This window comes from Aotus nancymaae, unplaced genomic scaffold, assembly GCF_030222135.1.
Source record: "Aotus nancymaae isolate 86718 unplaced genomic scaffold, 86718_ANA_hifiasm-v0.15.2.pri h1tg000057l, whole genome shotgun sequence".
Lineage (NCBI taxonomy): Eukaryota > Metazoa > Chordata > Mammalia > Primates > Aotidae > Aotus > Aotus nancymaae.
Genome location: NW_026988471.1, coordinates 46,411,551 through 46,433,468, shown reverse-complemented (window position 1 = coordinate 46,433,468; position 21,918 = coordinate 46,411,551). Strand labels below are relative to the sequence as shown.

Below are 21,918 nucleotides of genomic sequence, written 5' to 3'. Positions count from 1 at the left end.
ACTACCACCACCAAAAAAAGAGACAGAAATTACATCAGTCACTTATCTAGGCCTATGAAAGCCTAAGGAATGAGCAAACGGGTGTGAGACCTCAAGCCAACGCTGCACTTGGGATCTGTACATATACACCGTCCCTTACACTCAGTTTTGACCACAGTGAAGCAAAATCTGAAAGCTGCCTGGAAGGGATGAACAGTCTGTGTGTTGCATGTGCACAGAGGTACATAGGACACAGATGAGACATTTACCTCATATTCATGCCCAGATTTTGAGGTGCAGAGACCCAGCAACTAAAATGGGCCTGCAAGCTGTGCCTCCCGCAAAGAGAAAGGCCTGATCAACTCATTCATACAGAGGGGTGCTATGGCTATGGAATGTCTATCTAGAAAGGATTTAGAGAGAGCAATTGTTTGGAAGGATGACGATGGCAGATTTGGGTGGAAACAGTGCTAGCATTATAAGTGCAGTGTTTTTATTTTGAAATAGAGATGGTAGCAAACCACCCTCCCAGCTACCCCTTGGTACTGCCTCTACCAGACACTAAAAAAGCACAGAGAAGAGTAGTGCCTTGCTTCACCAAAAAGACTCTCTAATGGTAAAGGCAGGGATAGAAAATTGGACTCGATGGAGGGGGGTCCCTTAAGAGCAGAAAGCAATGATCAAATCTCTTACAACAAAGTATGTTCTCTGACTTAGTGAAACAGATAGGCTGGCAAGAGTGGCTGGGAATTGCTTTCCTGGTAAGAAACCCAAAAGAGAAAATTACCACTGGGCAGGCAGGGCTTTCTAGAATGCCCAAGGGCTTGTCCCCTGTTCCACCAGCTGCTGAGTCAGCAAAGGACCTTGTGTTTGTTTAATTCTGTATCTCGCCAGCTGTGTCTGTATCAACACTAGCCCCAGACTTAGAATTAATCAGCCTTCACATTTATAGGTGATGCTTTTTGCTGAGACATTGAGAGCAAAGAGGAAAACAGAAGGAAAATTCCAGCTTCTGTGGAGGGATTCTTCCAGCTGGAAAACCCCAATTCAGGGTGGTCCAACCTCAGAGAGGGTACAAGCCCAAGTCCTGCAGGCATGAAGGAAGTACTCAAGTTCCAGTGCTGATGTTCTGACCTGGAGAGGGTAAGCAGGGCTGGAATTCAGCTAGGGTAGTGGAGGCAGTCCAAGTCCTGCTTGCTGGGCCCTCTCTGCTGAAGGAGGCCAGATGCCCTAACAGTGCAAGCAGTTCAGCCAGCACTAGTGAGAGCCCACATATGCCCAGCTCTGTGTCAGGGGCTGTGTGTTTGGGGTGGGAGTAGGATCTGGAAGAAAAGCAAGAAGACAGACAGACCTCATGAAATAGAGGCAATTCAAGGCTACGGGTCAAATTCAAAGCACTGGGGCAGTCAGTGGGATGCATTTTCTTCACCAATAGGCATCAGAAAACCTGGATTCCAGGCTGAGCAACATCACAGCTGAGGTCCCTATAACAAAAGATAGATCAACAAGAGAAAATGTTCATTCCATTTTGTTACAGCCACTTGACACATAATTTTACACTACAACCCAGATAAGCTCTCTTAAGTGCAGCATTAAAATGAAAGGGCCCAGTGAAAGAACCTAGATACACAAGGCCACATATCATATGATTTCACTTCTTTGAGATGTCCAGGATGGGCACATCCATAGAGACACAGGCAGATTCATGGTTGTAAGAGGCTGGGGGAGGAGGTCATGGGGAGGGACTGCTTAATGGGTGCAGGGTATCCTTTCGGAGTGATGAAAATGTTTTGGAATTAGATAGTGAGGATGCTTGTAAGACATCGGGAGTATACTTATTGCCACTGAATTATTCACTTAAAAAGGTTAAAATAGTAAATTTTATATAGTTTTTTTCTATAATTTTTTTAAAAATGGAAAGGCCCACTTTCCATTTCTGGTTGCCTTTTGCTCCTGTGTGTCCTTGAAGAGAGCAGCCTCTCTGTGCTTCAGTTCTCTTCCCCTGCAGCACGAGGCTGTCAGCCCTGCCTTCCTCCAGGGCCATGGGAGGCCGTGTGTGAGAGCAGGAAGGGCATGGGCATGGGCTCAAAGCCCACCCACAACACTCACTTACTGTGGGATGTGAGCAAGTTACCTGGGCTCTTTCAATCTCCATGTTGGCATCTACATATAGAGTTTCTGGGAGTCCAGACTTGCTATTTCAGTTAGAATAACTTTTATGAAAAACCAGCACTTACAAATCAAGCAAAAAAAGTACAAGTGTGTGTGTATATGTTGTGTGTGTGTGGTGTCTAGCATAGATAGCCTCACTAAAAGGGAGCTAATAGAGCTAATAAATGAACTAATAACTAATAAAGAACTAATAGAACCAATAAAAGTGGAAGCAAGTTATAAAATAAAACCTCTGATTAACCCTAAGGAACAGAAGATGGTAAAGTCGGACATAATTGTTGGTAACATTTCATAGAAAAATAGGATTTGCACTGACCTTTAAGGAGAGGTGAGATTTGGACAGGTGGGTGTGAGGAGGGGCAGGACAGGGCATCCATGAGAAAGGCTTAGAGGTAGGAGCATGCTGGGGCCGGTAAGAAAACTGGACTGGCTGGAGAAGAGTATTTGGAACACATAAGGAAGGACCAGGTGTTGGGTTTTCTTGAACCAGGCCAAGAGTTTGGAACTCACCCTGAAGACACAGAGGAGTCATGGATGGTTCTTTTTTTTTTTTTTTTTTTTTGAGACAGAGTCTTGCTCTGTTGCCCAGGCTGGAGTACAATGGCACAATCTCAGCTCACTGCAACCTCCACCTCCTGGGTTCAAGCAATTCTCCTGCCTCAGCTTCCCAAGTGGCTGGGATTACAGGCACCCACCACTACACCCGGCTAATTTTTTTGTATTTTTAGTAGAGACAGGGTTTCACCATGTTAGCCAGGCTGGTTTCAAACTCCTGACTTCAAGTGATCTACCCTGTTCGGTCTCCCAAAGTGCAAGGATTACAGGCGTGAGCCACCGCACCCAGCCATGGATGGTTCTTGGACAGGGAAGGAAGATGATGGATATTTTAACAGAAGAGAATGAATCTGGCCCACACTGTAGAGCAATGCTTAAAGATAAGAGTCTAGAGGAAAGGAGACGAGCCTGGCATCTATGGCTTTAATCCAGCATGAGACAATGGGGCATGGGGGAGGGGAGTAAATCTTAGAAACACCCAGTGGAAGAATTCACAGAAGTTCTTCTGGGCTTCAGACTCACCCCGCCACCACTCCTTCTTGGCTTTTGGCATCAACAACATTGGTCTAGCTATTTCTCATCTGTGGGTGTGTTCCTGGAAAAAGTTATGGTAGTAGCCAAGAAAATGATTCAGGGGACACAAGCAGAGCTGCATTGACAAGCCCATGTCAGGAAGCGCAACGCCGTGTGGGAGGAAGGAGCTGGCTCTCTGAAATATTGGCTTGATGGGGTTCAGGGCATGCTACCCCCAAATATGGTATCTTGGCATTTGCACAAGCGGCGGAAGCAGGAAGGTCACTTTCACCGTCCCCTCTTCTCCCCTGAAGCAGGCCATCTGATCTAGGAAGGATTTTTCTGACCCTCTCCTACAGAAGACCCTCATGTGAGAGGTAAGGAACATCCTCATCTCTGAAGACAAAGGGTCACTGAGAGGATCCAAATACATAGGACTTGTGAAGTTCCCCCAGTTTGTTGGCATTAGATCATACTTTTAATCCAATCATGCTTCACCGCCATTATTCACTTCTTCATCAAACCTAGCATTAAAAATCCACAGGTTTAATTATTTCTCGGTGTCTTCATTTCCTTATGAACTGTAATGTTTCATGTAAAACTTACCCACTACATTTGTATGCCTTTCTCTTGTTGATCTACCTTTTGTTATAGGGACCTCAGCTGTGAACCTAGCAATGGGTGAGGAAAAGATATTCCTCTCCTATAGGGTTAACCTTGCTTCCTGGATTTGGATGCCATAAAGTTCCAAGGCACTTGGGCTGCTCTTGTAGGTCTGTAGGATGGCAGCCAGAAAGGCTCATCATTCCCCGCGGTGGCCACAGGGTACTCCCTGGCAGGGAGAGTAGGCAGGTGCTGATACCATGTATTGATAAGGATCTCCAAGATCCCAGCAAGTGGCCCCAGGAGAAAATCCTCACTGTATCAGTCAATCAGATAACTATTGCAAACTTGAGCCCACCCAGGAGGTGGTGCTTCCACACCAGGGTATGTGGGAGCACAGATATCCTACAGAGATGCATGCTAGAAACTACAAAACATTGTTGAGAGCACGCTTCATAAAGAACTCTGAATTCAATAATAAGAAAACACGAGACCCAACTTTAGAAAATAATGAGCAGAAGATTTAGATAGACACTTCTTTAAAGAAGATAAACAGATGGAAAATAAACATATGAAAAGATGCTCAACATCACCAGTCATTGAGAAATGCACATTTAAATCATGATGCGATATCATTACATACCTATTAAATTTAATACAATTTAAAAGATGGACCATTCCAAGTGTTAGGAAAAAACTACAAGCGACTAGTACTTTTATATACTGCTGATGGGAGTATAAAATAATAAAATCGCTTTAGAAAACAGTTTGATAGTTTCTTATAAAGTTAAACATACATCTGCCGTAAGATCCCACATGGAACAACCCTAATGTCCATCAACTGGGGAATGGATAGAGAAATTGTGGCACATCCATAGAATGAACTACTAGTCAACAATAAAAAGAAATGAACTACTAATACAAGCAACAATATGGATGAACCTCAAAACGATTATGTCAAATTTTAAAAGCAACACTAAAAAGAGCACATACTGTTCCATTCTAGAAAATGTGACGAATCTGTAGTTTGCTCAATGGTTGACTGAGGATAGGTGGGTAGGGACAGGCAGGAATTACCAAGGGCTACAAGGAAGCTTTTGGAGGAAGATGTTCACTGTCTTGATGGTGGTGATGGTTTCGTAGGTATACATACACACACATCAAAACTCACGAAATTGTACACTTTATTTGTGTATAGTTTATTGAGTTTTGTTTGTCAATTATATCTCAATAAACCTGTACAGAAAAAACAAACCTCCAAGTTATCTGCATCCTATTCAGGGTAAAAGCCAAAGTCCTCATAGCAGTGAAGCTACAGTGTGAATGGCTGACTCACCATTCACAGTGCTGCCTCCCCAACTTCCAGAACAGTGCCTGGAACATAAAAAGAGCTAAAGAGGTCATTGCTAAATGATTGTCTAGCAGGCCCCCACTTAATAATAATAGTTATTTGGTAAGTGTTGTTAAAAACAAGGAGGAGGAAGCACTGACCCCATTTCTCTGGCATCTGTGTATCCTGGAAAAAAAAAATAATTTTAAAAAAGAGCAAGAAAGAACTCCTCAAATAATTAAACATGGAGTTGCTGTATGACCCAGCAATTCCACTCCTGTGTATATGCTCAAGGGAAAGGAAAAATATGCCCACACAAAAACTTGTTTATGAGAGCTATTTATTTATTTATTTATTTATTGAGGTAGAGTTTCACTGTCATTGCCCAGGTTGGAGTGCGATGGCATGATCTCAGCTCACTGCAACCTCTATCTCCTGGGTTCAAGTGATTCTCCTGCCTCAGCCTCCCGAGTAGCTGGGATTACAGGCACCCGCCACCACCCCCAGCTAACATTTTGTATTTTTAGTTGAGACAGACTCTACTGTTGGCCAGGCTGGTCTCGAGCTCCTGACCTCAGGTGATCCGCCCACCTCGGCCTCCCAAAGTGCTGAGATTATAGGCATGAGCCACCACACCCAGCCGAATCATACACTTTAAATAGGTAAATTATATGCTATGTAATTAAAGCTGCACCTCAATAAATCTGTTTAGAAAGAATAAGGTGGCATATGAGGAAAGGCAGTGCTCTTGCTCAGAGTTCGAGTGCAGAATGGCAACCCCGTTCTACAGTTAGTTCACTGGTGTGGTTAGGACCCCATCGAGCACCCCCTGAGAATGAGGTGGCTCAATTTTTCCAGCAGAGAAGGGGCTAAGGGCCCCAAGAGAGCCCTGGAATGAAGAAAGGGCTTTTTATTTGGGGACAAGTAAATGAAAGCAGTTGCTCGTAGCTCTGCAGCCCACGGCTAGGGCTCTGGCTGCTGCCTTGTGCTGTATTGAGCGACATGACATCCCCCAATTGCCTCTTAATGATAATACCTTCTATTTATACCAAACACCTCTCCTCCCAGGAGAGCGCTATGTTTTCCCAACATTGATTCAGTAAGCCAGCCAGACTGAATTGAATTAAAATTCACAGCAGCCACTCACACAAGCCTACCCCTTTCCCCTGCCTGCTCCCTCCTTTTCGCACTGCCGTGATGCTCACAGCAAAGCAAGGAAGTCAAGAATGCTGGACTTCTACACATCTGCCCCACTGAGGGAACTTGCCCCCACCCAGCTCCAGGCCTTGGGGGCAGCAGGGGTGGGGGCTAAGGGCCCTTTTCATGGGAGAAATATAGCGCCAAGAGAAGGGTCTTCACGTGTAATACCCTCCCCCTCTCCAGAAATATATCCCTTTTAATCCATTAAAACCCAAAGGTGAGAACTGCTGACTAGGGGATATCAGGCACAAAAGAGAACTACATTGAGAGAGGCATTGGAGTCTCTTCTGACTGTTATTGTCCACCACACAGGCAGCTGTCTATTTTGCCTAGGCCAAAGGGCAACCCAGGCTTCTGGTCAGCACCAGCGGAGAGTTTCCATTGTGCAGACCCCTGGCTCTCTGGCAGGCTCTGCTAGCTCTTTCCCCTTAGTACATATTCTGCTGGCCCTGGCCAGTCTATATTCCTGGCTATTCCATATCCCTGGCCTGAGGGACAGAACAGTAGGGGCCCAAGGAAGAGCCTGCCCTGGTCTGATTGGATTGATGGATGAATGCTCCAAAATGCACACAACCACACACACAGTGCCTCACCTTCTTTGTGCCTCTGTCCTGCTCTGCCATCTGGCAGAATGTCTGGGGGCCAGTGGAGTAAGCATAGTGCTGGGGGCAGGGGTCTCCTGCACACATACCCACTCCTTACATGCCATACAGCATCGATGAATCAGTCAGGAGCGAGGCCTTTTTGTGGCACTGTGTGCCTACCTTGTGTCACCTTCTGCAAGAAGACCACATCCCCTGCCCTGGTTAGGGAGACGCAGATGGCTTGAGAGGTGAAGGCCTAAGGGTGCCTCCCAGGGCAAGGTGAAATCACATGGCCCAAATCCTCAGGGGCTGCAGTCCCAAGAGCTTTACTCACAGACCCTGGATCTCAGGGTAGGAACTACTTAGGGGCCGTTTCATCGCCTCCTGCCCCTACCCCATCCTCATCCATCACCTGCCTCACCTTGCCAACATCAGCAGCACTTAAAAAGCAGGAGCACCACTGCCCAAGTCTTTTCCACCCAGAATAGTTCGCCCCTCACTGCCCTTCATTACCCAGGCCCCCTTGGCATTGCCTGTGGTCAAGGCCCCTTAGTCCACCAATAGCCATGTTAACCTTAGCTCCTTGAGAAGATACCTAGGGATGGGGCATGGAGCCCCAGGGCTCACAAAGCACCCATCTTTCAATAAGGCAATTGAGTGACCCTGCAAAAAGTGAGTGTCCATGATATGAAGAGGACGTTCTTCAAACCACAGTTTTCAAATCACAGGCTGCCCCACTTCCACAGAAAGGACCCGAGTGTTAGCCTCTATCATGTTGTATTTAAAATACTAGTCCAAGAGCATTAGATTTCCCATGCGAACATTCAAAGTTTGGGTATTGAGACTCCTCTTGAAATTGCAGTTAGGAAGTTGACAATTGTATCTTTTGGATTTATAAGGATTGGGCAATTATAACAGCAATAGTAACAAAGCACCTTACTCTGTTACAGCATTTTTTGATATACCAAGTATACTTATATGTTCTAAATTAGTGATCATTTGATTAGAATGATGGAATATTAGAGAGGGTCATTCTTATATGTATGTAGTAGGTAGAGGACAAGCCTCATGATAGCTCTGTGTGTCCGTGCGTGTGTGTGTGTGTGTGTGTGTGTGTGTGTGTACAAGAAAGATACCCCAAATGCTGCTCAGCACTCCATAGCTGCTGCAACAGGCACTGGGGGCACTTACAGTCCTGCTGTTGGTGTGGATGAAATTGGTGTCTCCAGGCCCTGCATTGAAATAGGAAGCTGCCTAGCCCAGCAATCTCGGGAAGTCCAACATCATTAAGGGCCAGCTGTGGCAAGCACACCTTGCTGTCCCTCCATCCGTAACAACTGCTTTATCTACTGGGGCAGCCACAGGAAGATGCTGGTACTGATCGTGAATGCTCTCCAGGAGCTGCCTGGCACACAGCGGTCAGCATGCGAGCTCTGAGAGATGAGAAGAGGCATCAGGGCAGGTGGTCTGGATTATCTCCATGGCCTCTGCCAGCTGCAAAATCCTAGGCTTTTATGAAGATTCAGAGAGACAGGGAAAGCTTGGGAGCAGGGTGGAGTGAGATGCGCCCAGGACCAGAGATCATCAATGTCATCATTTAATAGGCCACTCTCATTTGTCACTTGAGAAACTGGAGCCCAGAGAGAGAAAGTGACTTGCTTAATGCCACATACTGGATAGGTGCTAGGTGAACCCCAATTGTCCTGGCCTTGGTTCTCTCTCCATGGTCACTCCCTGTCTTCGTCTGTTCAGGCTGCCATAACAAACTGCCATAAACTGGGCAGCTTATAAACAACAGAAATTTACTTCTCACCATTCTGGAGGCTGGTAAGTCTAAGATCAAGGCACTGGCAGATTTGGTGTCTGGTGAGAAATCCCATTCTTATAAATGGCACCTTCTCACATGGTGGAAGAGGCAAGGCTGCTCTCTGGGGCCTCTTTTATAAGGACACTAGTCCTATTCGGGAGGTCTCCACCCTCATGACTTAATGACCTCCCGAAGACACCACCTCCTAATACCATCACCTTGGGGGATTAGGATATCAACACATGATTTTGAGGGGACACAAACATTCAAGCATAGCACCTAATCCTGGCATTCCCGTAGCTGCTGATGGATGGAAAAGGCCATCCAAAGGCCTGGATCTACGGAGAGAGAGACCATCCCACAGCCTTGCCGCTACCTGAAATTCAGTCTAAATCAGCCTGCGACCTCTCAGCACTGCTCTGTGGGAGGCCGTCCGGGCAGAAGGCACAGACAGAATTACTGACAGTCACTGGCCAGGCAGGCCTCTCCCAGCAGCTGAAGAGGGGCTATTTTGGGGAATGGCTCCTTAGCTTTGGTCATTCCTGGGCTATGGATTGCACCATTACAATTACCAGCCCAGGAACAATTCCAGACTAGTGAGGGACATTCTGCTGGAGGCTCTGGGGACAGTAAAGGTTTCAGTCTTGGCATGTAACACATCTTGTTCAGTCAAATGGGACAATTAAAAAGGAATTTGTGTTCAGATGCTGTGGAAGAATCTGGCAGGTCTTCAAAAAGTTAAACACAGAATTACTATGTAATCCAGAAATTCCACTCCGAGACATACACCCAAAAAAATTGAAAACAGGTGTTCAGACAAACACTTGTACATGAATTCTCATAGCAGTGCTGTTCACAATAGCCCAGAGGTGGAAACAACATAAAAGTCCATCAACAGATGAATGAATAAACAAAATATGGTTTGTGGGTGAGGTGTAGTGGCTTATTCTTGTAATCCCAGCATTTTGGGAGGCCAAAGTAGGAGGATTGCTTGAGGCTAGGAGTTCAAGACCAGCCTGGGCAAAATAGCAAGACCCTTGTCTACAAAGAAAAAAATCTTTTTAAGTTAGGCAGGCTATGATCACCCCACTGCACTCCAGCCTGGGTGAGAGTGAGATCCTGTCTCTAAATAAGTAAATAATGTGGTATGTCTACACAAGGGAATAATAGTAAGCCATATGATATGGCTTGGATCTGTGTCCTTACCAAATCACATATCAAATTGCAATCCCCAATATTGGAGGTAGGGGTTGATGGGAGGTGACTGAGTCATGAGGGTGGATTTCTCATAAATGGTTTAGTACCATCTCCTTGGTACTGTTCTCACAGTAGTGAGTGAGTTTTCACGAGATCTGGTTGTTTAAAAGTGTATAGCACCTCCCGCCTCACTGTCTCTGGCTCCTGCTTGGCCACATGAAGTGTTGGCTCCCCCTTCACCTTCTGCCATGACTGTAAGTTTCCTGAGGCCTCCCCAGAAGCCAAGCAGACGGCAATATCATGTTTCCTGTACAGCCTGTGGAATCATGAGCCAATTAAACCTCTTTTCTTTATAAATTACCCAGTATTAGGTATTTCTTTATAGCAATGCAATAATAGACTAATATATCATACAAGGAAATGAAGTACTGACCCATGCTATAAGGTGGATGAACCTCTAAAACATTATGCTATGTGAAAGAAGCCAATCACAAAAGATCACATATCGTATGATTCCGTTTATGTGAAATATCCAGAATAGGTAAATTCATAGAAATAGAAAGTAGACTGGTGTTTGCCAGAGTTGAGGGGAGGCAGAATAAGGAGTAACTGCTAAATGAGCACAGGGTTTTATTCTGGGGTGATGAAAGTGTTTTGGAGCTAGAGGTGGTGTTTGCACAACATTGTGAATGTACTAGATATCATAGATTTGTTCACTTTAAGATGGTTAATTTTCTAAAAGAAATTTGTAGGCTTCCATGCTCCCAAAATCTAAGCACTTGAAGGATCTCATCAGGACTTGATCTCTCTCTCTCCATCCCTCAATGCTGCTGCCACTTGGCAGGCTTGGCCACATGCTGGCTTCTGGACTTTCCATCAGACATTATCCCTAGAGTTAGTGATCCCCACTGAAGGAGAGCTTCACTTTTCCCGGTGGATCTATCAAAAGCCCCTAATTTGAGTCTTATTTGCCCGACCCAGTCCCTGAGGCCAGGCAGGAAAAATGCTCCAACTGGCCAGGGTGGGTCTTGGCCTGACTCTGTGGCAAGGGTTGGGGGTGAGCATCATAGGATCTGCCTCATCCAAATCAGAGGGGCTGAGAAAGGGGAGGAGGTGTTCCCCAAAGGCAATGGAATCTGGGTGGGCAGAACAGCCAATGTCCACTCCAGGACTCTGGAAAGTGTAGCTTCTCTTTCTCCCTCCCTCTCTTGTGCTGAGATACTTTTGAAGGCTGCAGCACAAGGGGAAGATGGGTTCCTTGGCATAGACCTGATCTCCCCTGATCTGTCCCAATGTCACGAGTGTCTCAGCCCCACTATCTACATGTTCCTTCTCCTCATTATGGCCCCTCAGGCCAACTAGCCGTTTTTGCCATGCCAGAACAAGCTGGCCTGCTGGAATTTTATTTTGATGATGAATAATAAATTTGGACCAGGAGAACAGAGCTGGTAAGAGAGAGAAAACATGCCCCTTCCCTCATGGGTGGCTGCCATTTCTCTCACACTTGAATCCAAGCCCTCCTTCTAAGACCTCCTTCCACAACCACCATGCCCACCCCAGGTGTTCCTTCCCAGCACTCTCTGAGCCCACACAGTTAGGACCACTGTAGTGTCGATGATAAAGTTGGGATGGATTGACCAAAGGAGTATGCCTGGCATAAGGCTTTTATACCAGAAGGCTTCTGTCTTCTGCAGTTGGAATGACCCACCCCAGGGACCCCAGCCCCCATCCCACTCAGTTCCTAGGCCTGGATAAACTAGCATGGTTGCTGAGATTCTCGGGAAGCCAGGAGGTGGGAATCGGGGTGGGGCAGGGAGAAAGTGGGTGTTAGGTCTTTTGTCTGGGCCCAAGTTGGCAGGCACCCAACTTGTATTCAGAATTTGCTGAGTCTCTCCAATGCTCTTTTTAAATAATTTGGGCTCGCCCCTACATCAGGGAACTATCGAAGCCCTCTCCTATTTACTTGAAAATTTATTTAACTATCTCTGTGTAGCACTTTGCTCAAGAAACAGGGCACTTTTCTAGGGAACAGGAAGGTGATTTGAGGTCTTTTGGAATGTGAAAGGATTCCAGTGTGCGAGGGGAAGGCATGGGAGACAGATGAAGAATGCTTCATTTGAAGAATGTGCTGTGCACTACATGAGTGTCTGCCCTCAAGGGGTTCAGCCCAGCCAGGGAATAGGACCTGCAGCAGCAGAATTACTCTGCCTGGGAGAGCCAATGGTGTTCTGGCATTTCCTCCACTATGTGGACAAAGGAAGAGAAGTTGAAGCCATCCTCACAGGGTTAACAAGAATTATGGACAGAAATATTGTTATAATTAAGCATTAATCAAGCTGCACTTTGAAATGCATTCAAATGAAGAATGCAGCCTTGGGGAGTGCTCTGTGGGATGGAGGGGCTGGATAATGAGGCTGACCCCACTTTGCGCATTCCTTTCCCCACCAGTGCCTAACCCCTTAATCTGGCCCAAATGACAAATTCACAAACATATTAAAATAGTCCATGTAATCTGTTTCCTTTTGGGGGAAAAAAAACCCAAAACTGCACAACAGAAAGCTTTTCACAACACAAATAACTCTTTCTGTGAAATCCTACTAATGCAGATTTACTTCTGTGTGCTGTGTCCTGCACTGGGAGTCTTTCAGCCCAATTGCATGCTTGCATGGATTGCTTGTCTCACTAACCACACAGCCCTGTGGGCTCTGTTTGTTGAATGGACTCTGGAGCCAGGTAGACTGAGTTCAAATTCCAGCTCTGCCATTTGCTAGTTGTGTAACCTTGGGCAAATTATCTGTGCCTCGATTTCCTCATATGTAAAAAGGGTTAACAGTAATCTACTTATAGGGTTGCTGTGAAGAGCAAATGGGTTAGTCTATCAACAGCATTTAAAATAGGGCTTGCTGTAAGAGTTAAAGAAAGAAGAAAGAAACATGAAAAGTGGTTCAACAGTCAAAGACAGGTGTATTTTGGAGAATAAACCTGAGAGTGGCTTCTGGGCAATTTTGGTCAGGAGTGCTTTCTCTGACAGACTGAGAGGATTTAAGCTTTCAGGGTGAGAGAGTTTATCAAAGGCTTGGACTGTTTCTGTGTGGAGAAGTTTATTGTGGGGCTGAAATGTCTCTGGTTAGAGAGGAGATTATCTTGGGGCTGATATCTCTCCAGTCAAAGGGGAGGTTATCTCAGGGCTGGCATGTCTCTGTTCGGGGAGGGGTTTATCTTAGGATTGGAATGTTTCTAGTCAGAAATGTCATTTGTGGTTTATGGTCATGCTGACATTAGTCATTAAGCTGATGCCTTGTGGATTGGATTTAGGCTGGTTTTGCTCAAGGAGGACTTTAAAATGGCATTACTTGTCCAAGATGGCAATGTTCCTGCTCTGTCACTTACAACATAGCGTGTGCTATGAAAATGTTAGCTTACAACAAATAATAATATCATGTGTCTATAATGGGGTTGAAATTATCTTTGCGTAAGGTAAATGGAGATTTTCTGATGAATCCCTGGGAAAATATTTAACAAAAGTTTTCATACAGTAACTGGTTCCCCAACTCCATTCTTTTCTATCATATCTTAAGTTTCTCAGCTGAAAATTCTCTGGTCACAAGATTATTTAGGACACCTCAGGTGGAGGAATCACTATAATTTACACTTAATGATGTATCTCAGGTCTCTGGGGGCTGAAGATGGGAACTTGAGTTAATTGTCTGAAGTGGAGTTGTCACAGGTATCTTCATTCATTGGGACTCGCCTTTGCCATTCTCTCCCAAAGTGGCCACAGTGGTGCCTTCAATGCTTGTACATCCTATTGTTTCCCAGTGTTCCAGGCAGACTGGGCTCCACTCAGGAAATAATGAGAGTAACAGGTACAAGCCTCACGCAGAGAAAGCCCAGCACATTCTCTCTCCTTATGCAACAGAAATAACCAACAGGTCAGAAGAGCCCAGCTCACCCCCTCAGCCCACTAGTGAGAGCAGGTCAGAAACTTTTTTTCTCCATCAAAACGTAGCCCCCTGCCCTGCATTGGTTTTCATGATGAATAAATGAACCCATGTGTGTGTGTGAAGGGCTTTAAGGAGTTATTCTTGTCACAGTCAAACTACATTCCTAATGATGCCTTTTCTCCTTGCTGGTTTCTTTTTTGCAGGGATTAGCCCAAGTTTGGTCTCCAGCAAGGTGGACAGATGGATGTATTAGACATGACACCCACCAGGCCTAGACAGCTTTTCTCCATGCAGAGCTTCTACTTGAGCAGGAAAAAGACAAACAACAAAAGCAACAGACACCATCAATACGGAGACTGCTAATTGGTGTTTGATTGTAATTCAGATGTGGTCTGTGATTGAGTAAACACTTTAATTTAGATTATAATGGTTGCATATAGGGGAGTAGCTGAAGAATAACAAAAAGAATCTGGGATAAAAGCAAATTAGAAAATAAGAAAAAATATTTTATTATCCCTTCATCTTTTCATGATTTCTGTCAAAAGACAAAATTCAAAATGACAACAAATTTAGTTAAATGATGGAATTGGCTTTTGTTTACAATTCATGAATTGGGGCAAGATTTCCTCTAAAAATTTAGAAAATTGCTACAATGAGCTGAGCGGAGGTCGTTGGCTTTATGGGCAGAAAACGCTGAGGAAATCAGAAACTGGGAACAAAAAGTGGATTCGTTAGCATCAGGATACTTTAGGTTCCTTTCCTCAGGGTTAAAGAATAGGGGACTTCCTCATCATGAGGGCTAACACTAGCTTATTTGGGGATTTGCTTATTATCTCTCTCTTTCTTCTGATTTCTTGCAAGGTAAGATAAACAATTTAGTTTCGTTTTGGTAATGTGGGACTTCAGCACGAGTGACTCCATTTTGGCTTGGTCTACAGGGGCCTAGTGCAGGAGCTCGGTCTCAATCAATGCCCTCCTATAAATTTTATTTGACATTTTTAAAATAAAAAATTGAGATAAAATTCATCTACCACAAAATCCACCATTGTAACCATTTTAAAGTATGCAACTCCATTGTTTTTAGTATATTCACAATATTGGGCAACCATCACCCCTGTCTAATTCCAAACTACTTTCATTACCCCAGAAAGAAATCTCATTGTAGAAAATAAGATTAAATAAAAGGTTCCTCTTCCAAGTTTTTCTCTTAGTTCATTAAGAATAAATCACAGTTTCTTCAAAGGTTAATTTACTTTAATGCTTTTGCTAATAATCTTAAAGTAGCTGTTAATCATAGTAAAGAAATAAGTGCATCTCATGTTCTTAGTTCTTACACTTTAACCCAGATATTTGCCCTGACATGCCTGGACAAGCCCAGGCAAGTCTTACGTCATAGCTTATTCCCCTTCCTTATTTGGAAATGTTATCACTTCTCTAAGCATTCCTCGAGTTACCTTCTCTGTTCCTTCGTTCTCCTCTGCCTTTACTTCTTTAGAAAATTTCCAAGTTTTTAGCCAATCGGGTCCAGCATAGAATGTGAGGGTCCCGTTCTGGCCAATGGAAACTAGACACAGCAGTAAGGCAATTGCATCAGGTTATGAAAGTTATAAATGTCCCTGTCTCCTCTGTTCAGGTGTGCTCTTGTGGCAAGACTGCCGGCGGGTTGCACCCTTCCTGCAGGAGGTAAACTAGCCTTGCTGAGTGATCCACTGTCTCAGTGCAGATTTTTACCAACGCTATAAACCCGTTTCCAACACTATAAACCTGTTTCCAACACTCATACTTTCCAGTTCCTTCCTCCTCCATCCCCTGGCAACCACTAATCTATTTTCTGTCTCTATACATTTTTGTTTATTCTGGAAATTTCACAAAAATGAAAGCATATGACATGTGACCTCTTCTATCATCATCCCTTGAGCATCCACCATGGGCCAGGTACTATGTGACTATCTTCCCTCAGAGGTTCAGTCCAGCCAGGGAGAAGGACCTGCAGCAGCAGAATTATCCTGCCTGGGAGAGCCGATGGTGTCCTGACATTTCCTTTGCTATGTTGATAGAGAAATAGGAGGTAAAGCCATCCTCACAGGGTTAACAATTCTGGACAAAAATATTGTTAAAATTAAGTGTTAATTAGGCTGCACTTTGACCCACTTCCTTGTTGCTAAAAGTCTCCTAGCACAAGATACCTGACCATTTGTGTACCCATTGTTCCTATGAAGAAGATTTCTGATATTTGAATCATAAGGCTTTTTTTAAGGATTGCTTAAGATATTTTTCAGATCCCAAATTCCAGCAAAATAGCTGAAGCCAGCCAGTTTGAAGACTCTCACAAAGAAATGGAATTAGCATGAGAATACAGTTTCTTCATCTCCCTGTCCCAGGACTTCTCCCTGCACTATTTGACCAATTCATGTTTTCCACACTTTGGCCCACTCCAAAATCCTTAAAAACCCTAGCCCCAAACTCCTCAGGGAGATGGATTTGAGGTGCCCTCTCATCTTTTTTGGTCAACTCTACAATTAAATCTCTTGTCTCTGCTGCAGCCCAGTATCTTGGTGTATTGTCTTGCTCTGCACATCAGACAATGGACCTATTATGGTTACAGTTTTCCAGTAAAAAGAGGGAAGGACGGGCGTTCTAGGAAGACAGAATAGCAGAGATGATGTGTTGTTTGGGGAAAGCTGAGAAGGTCCTTAGGGCTATAGCCTCAGATGTACAGTGAAGGTAGGAAGAATTTGGGGAGAAAGGAGATAAGGCAACAGGTAAGTTAGGTCAGAAGGAGCAGAGCATTTGGGGCTCCTTAAATGAGACTGGGATTTCTTCTCTAGGCTTTGGGGAGCCAGGCAAAGGTCGGTGTGTGTTTTAGGAAGGAAACCAGCCATGGAGGGTGGTTTGCAGAGGGAAGACTGTCAAGTGGAGGAACAGAAGGATGCAGCAATCCAGGGTTGGAAACGCTAGGCCTCCCACTCTGGCAGAGGCAGTGGGCTCAGGAAGCAGGAAACATCCATTTGAGAGGAATTTCTAAGGCTGAATGAATGGCAGTGGGTATTCCTAGATGGGGCAAGTGCAAGAGAGAGGGAGTCAGGGCTCTGAACAGGCTTCTCTTGACGCGCAGTGAGACCTTGAGAGCGGCAGAAGGAGCTGGTGAGTCCATCACCCTCTGCTTAGAACACCATGGCTTCCCCTTTTTCTTAGGAATTCTTATGCAACTGTCAGAGGTGTTGGAACCAGAGCAACTCCATCTTGAATAGGAGCTTCGTAAAATGAGGCTGAAACCTAATGGGCTACATTCCCAGACAGGCATTCTAAGTCACAGGTTGAGATAGAACATCAGCACAAGATACAGGTGATAAAGACCTTGCTGATAAAACAGCTTGCAGTAAAGAAGCTGGTTAAAACCCACCAAACCAAGATGGTGACAACAGTGACCTCTGGTCGTCCTCACTGCTACATTCCCATGAGTGCCCTGACAGTTTACATATGCTATGGCAACATCAGGAAGTTACCCTATATAGTCTAAAAAGGGGAGACATGAATAATTCACCCATTGTTTAGCATATAATCAAGAAATAACCATAAAAATGGGCAACCTGTCTCTGGGGCTGCTCTGTCTAGGGAGTAACCATTCTTTATTCCTTGACTTTCTTAATAAACTTACTTTCACTTTAGTCTGTGGACTTGCCCTGAATTCTCTCTTGCATGAGATCCAACCACCCTCTCTTGGGGTCTGGATTGGGACCCCTTTCCAGTAACAGAGCTTCCAAAGCCCTGTAGGATCAGGCCTCTGCCCAGCCCCAAATACTCCCAAGGTGGTCTTCCGCAGTTCTCCCCTCCTGCCAACAGCCTTAGCATGCCATTCCCTGTGCACAACTGCCCTCTGGCATTCACCCACCCTCTTCCTGGTGAATGCCTACCTGTCTCAGCCCTGCCTAGGTCAAAGCTCCCTATATGCATCTTCTGAAACAATATAATCTTTTTTCATAGCCATTGTTACCATGGTCATTTTTCATTGACTTGTGTAATTTTTGATCCTGAAGCTCAATGAAGGCAGAAACCAAGTCAGTTTTGGCTCTTGTATCCAGCACCTAGCCACATGTCTGGCATATAGTTGGTGTTCCATAATACTTGATGGAGAAAGAAATGAGCAAACCAAACTGGGATCCTTTCAATGAACCTGAGGCCCTTTGAGGTGTAGCTTCCATTAAGAGAATTGAGAAGAGAGGAGAGAGTCACTCGAATCCTGGCATTTTCACTCGGAGTGAGGAGGGGGCCTCCTCCACCCCAGCCTGAGGGGTTTTCTCCTGATAAAAATCTGTTTATGAAGAATGCCAAGGGTGGCTATAGCTCCCAGGGTGAATCCTGCAAGTGCTTTGGTTGGCTTATTACCCTCAGGTTACACTATATTATGCTTTTTAAGTATAACATAATGAGGGCTCATGTAATGAGACAGCCCCACCCAGACTGTAATCAATGTCTGAGAGTACATTTATTCAGCACTTTTCTTCTTGTTCAATATGCATGGAAAAATTTGAACTTTCCAGCAAACCTTTCTTGAGCTGTTCTTTTCTCCAGCTTTTGTCTTCTGTCTCCCCTTTCATTCTCCCTCATCTCCATCTGACAATTCTCCTCCAATTGTTCTACTATAAGGCTCTGAGTTGCTGAATACGCTGAACAGAAAGCCCTGCATGTTCAATAAGAGCCCCAGGGAACTTGTAGGCAGGAGGCTCCAGGACGATAAGGAGGTAGAATACCGTCCACTTCCAGGCCAGCTAGCCCAGGGGACTGTTGGGTTGATGGAGACTGCAAATACACTACTAAGTGAGTACCTCTGACTGCCCCTCTGGGCCTTAGCTTCCTTATCTCCTGTTCCAACAGCCCATAATGGTACTCCCACCCTCCCTCCTACCCAGTCATTAATATAAAGGCAATTTTAAATGAGTTAGGATCCTTCATGGCACAGTGCCTGGCATAGAGTAGAGGTTTAAAAACATTTATTGTATAGGAAGAAGGAAGGAAGAGAGTGAGGGAGGGAGGGAGAAGAAGGGAAGCTGACTGATCACAGTCATATGCTCAACTATAGCAAAGACCTTCTATTCACAAGAAACATTCCTTCCCCCAGAAGCCCTATTGACTCATGTAATACCTGGAAAGACATCCCCAAGACTCTTCTCCCCACCTCATTCCCCACACCTAACTCCATCAATGCTACCCCTCCAGACACCATCCCCAACTACACATCCCTCCTCCAATTTCCCCACTCACCAACACTCATTTCTGGGCTATTAGCAAGTAAAACAGTTACCCTAAGTTTCCTATGCATTTCTTTATATCAAACATCATGTTCTATGCTATGATCCATTTTCAGCATTCAGTTTTACTTAATGTCTAATGAATAAATCTCATATTTGCACGTTTCGCAACCCACAGGCAAGTTAATAAATGAGTATGGTTTGATTAATAAAAATCATTGCTTCTGTAATCTATCTACTCTTCAATGACACCTTCCATTCTTTCCTCCTCTGGGTCTCATCCCCTTTTTAGAGTTGCCTAGCTAAAACAAATGCTCTCTCTAAAAACATTAGTTCAATATTCTTAGATTCCTGACTCTTTTAAATGATGAGATATTAGCTCATAGCTCATAGCATCTTTTCCTAAACCCTCCTCCCTTGCTTTGTTTTTTTTCTTGGTTCTGACAGCCTGTTGGCTTTGGATTAGAAAAGTTATTGACATTTCATCTCTCTCAACTGCAAGAATATGGAGGAACCAAATGGAGGGGAAATCCCACAGGAAAGTCAACCATGATGAGAACACAAGGTACAAACACCTGGGAGAAGAGGGTAGATCAGGAAATGAGAGGAAAAAATTGAAGCAAATGAAGGTCAGGCCTGTTGATTGTCTCACCATATTTGAAGGTCTAAATTCTAGTCTCAGACTCATTCAAGCAGGAACTTGCTCCTTCACACTGTGGCTTCCATCCTCAAAGTCACCTCATGACTCAAGATGGCAGCTGGAGTCCTGGTCATCACATCCATATTCTAGGAAGCATGACTGAGGAAGGAGAAATGGTGGAAAGGAATTAGCTTCCTTTATGCAGCCTTCCTGGAAGTCCCACATAATATTTTGCTAAAACTTAAAAATACAGTTTCACCTTATAAGGGAGAATGGAAAATAGGGTCTTTTAACTGGTCACAGCGACATCTCAAATAAAATGAGTGTTCTGTTGCTAAAAAAGAGGTTGAACAGAGATTTGGGTGGGAACTAGAAATCTCATTGAGAAGCCAAAGTCAAACATTTGCTGATATTTTAATGGGGGAAAAAAAGAATGATGAACTAAAGATGAGAAGAGGGAAGAGTAGGAAACCTTAAAAATCCAGCAATATCTACCAATGAGAAATTCAGCTACAGCTTTATTTTAGCGGACACTAGGCCAACAAATGATACTTTGTATGTATTTATTGAATATAAATATAAGCTCTATGTTCACTGGACAATCTCAGGTACCTTGAACAGTGCTTGGCACATAGTAGGTGCTCAACAAATATGTTTAAATCGAAAGGTGTCTTGAATGACATATGATGTTAAATAAAAAAGTAAGTATAAAGTAGTATGTAAAATAACCTATAACTTTACTAAAGTCAAATATATGTGTGTATATATGGATAGACAGAGTCAGCCAACTAGGCAGTAAAATCATTAAAATGATTGATAACAGTAATTTTCTCTGCATAATGGGATAGAATTGGGTGTAATTTCTGTTTTCTTATTTTTAGCTTTCCTGAATTTTCCAATTATTTGAAGTTAATTATGCATTACTTTTTATAGTTTTTAAAAGTCACATCAGAATTTAATTATGTATTACTTATACAGTCTTAAAAAGTTATATCAAAATCCATTTGAGACAAAATCAATTCATATATGACCTTACCTAGAGAACAAAAAATCTAGATTAGATTTTAAAATAAGAAAGAGTTGAAATAGATATTTAAAAATCATTTTTAAAAAATTACTTCTTAATAAAGAATGATTCAGCATTAGAAGACAGGACTCCATAGAGACATTCAGATAAGGAACCCACAACTTTCTGGACAAGAGGATTAGGAAATAAGGAGTTGCCCTCAAAGCTTTAAGGCTCCTGTTCACTTCACTCTAGGATTCTTGTCTTCATTTCCAAACTCCCTATCAACAGGCAGCAATCAGTGGCTCCATTAATCCTCAAATATTAAGGTGACTTAAAGATGACATAGTGCATTCTTCACAAAGACAGATGTGGCAACTGAGCCCAGGGAGGTTTTAACACCAGAGCCCCTGACTTTACACCCAATATGTTCCTAATTTGTCTTCCTGATCCCCTGCAGACATAGCTTATGTCTTTCAGTGTGGCAATGTTTGTGGGGAAACAAAGTTTGCCACAAAATTGGCTTTATCAAGCCTGAGTCAAGCTGTATTATATATCTGACTCTCATTCTGGAAGGAAAAAACTCACCTTTGGGTTTCACAGGGTCAGTTAGTCTATGCCCTAAGGTTGTACAGAAAGGCTGAGAGGCCACCAATCGAGGTCCTGGATTATAACAAAGAGATTCTTCCCTCTCCTCTCACCCATACTCCAGATCAGCCCACCATAGTTCCTTGAATGCAATATGCTTTTTCTTGCTTCTATACTTGCACCCAGGTCAATAATCCTGGTGGCGATAGCCCCTCTCTTTCAGTCAATCCAAACCTTACCCATCGTTCAGGTCTTGCTCCCATTCTTTCTCTATCCAAAGCTTTCTGTTATCCAAAGCTTCCTCTGACTCCTGCAACCCTTGCTACAGGCTCCCTTCTCTGATGTCCCGTGATCAGCACCACACAGTCAGCTCCTAACTGTATCTGCTGTGTCATAGTCCCTACTGCTTCATACATGTGCCTCTTATCACCCCAGCCAGACTCTAAGCTCTTGCAGGGAGAGCAAGGTTTATCACACACACACACACACACACACACACACACAGAGAGAGAGAGAGAGAGAGAGAGAGAGGGAGAGAGGGAGAGAGAGAG

The 21,918-nt window shown here is 44.1% G+C and overlaps 1 long non-coding RNA gene across 1 annotated transcript; it reads right to left on the bottom strand.

Moving 5' to 3' along the window:
• Positions 1 to 1,165: 1,165 nt before the first annotated feature.
• LOC105731840 (uncharacterized) lies at positions 1,166 to 21,697 on the bottom strand. Its single transcript, XR_001110835.2, has 3 exons — positions 21,607 to 21,697; positions 19,786 to 19,932; positions 1,166 to 1,463 (listed from the first exon to the last, which is right to left on the bottom strand). It is a non-coding gene; the product is annotated as an uncharacterized LOC105731840 (long non-coding RNA).
• Positions 21,698 to 21,918: the final 221 nt, after the last annotated feature.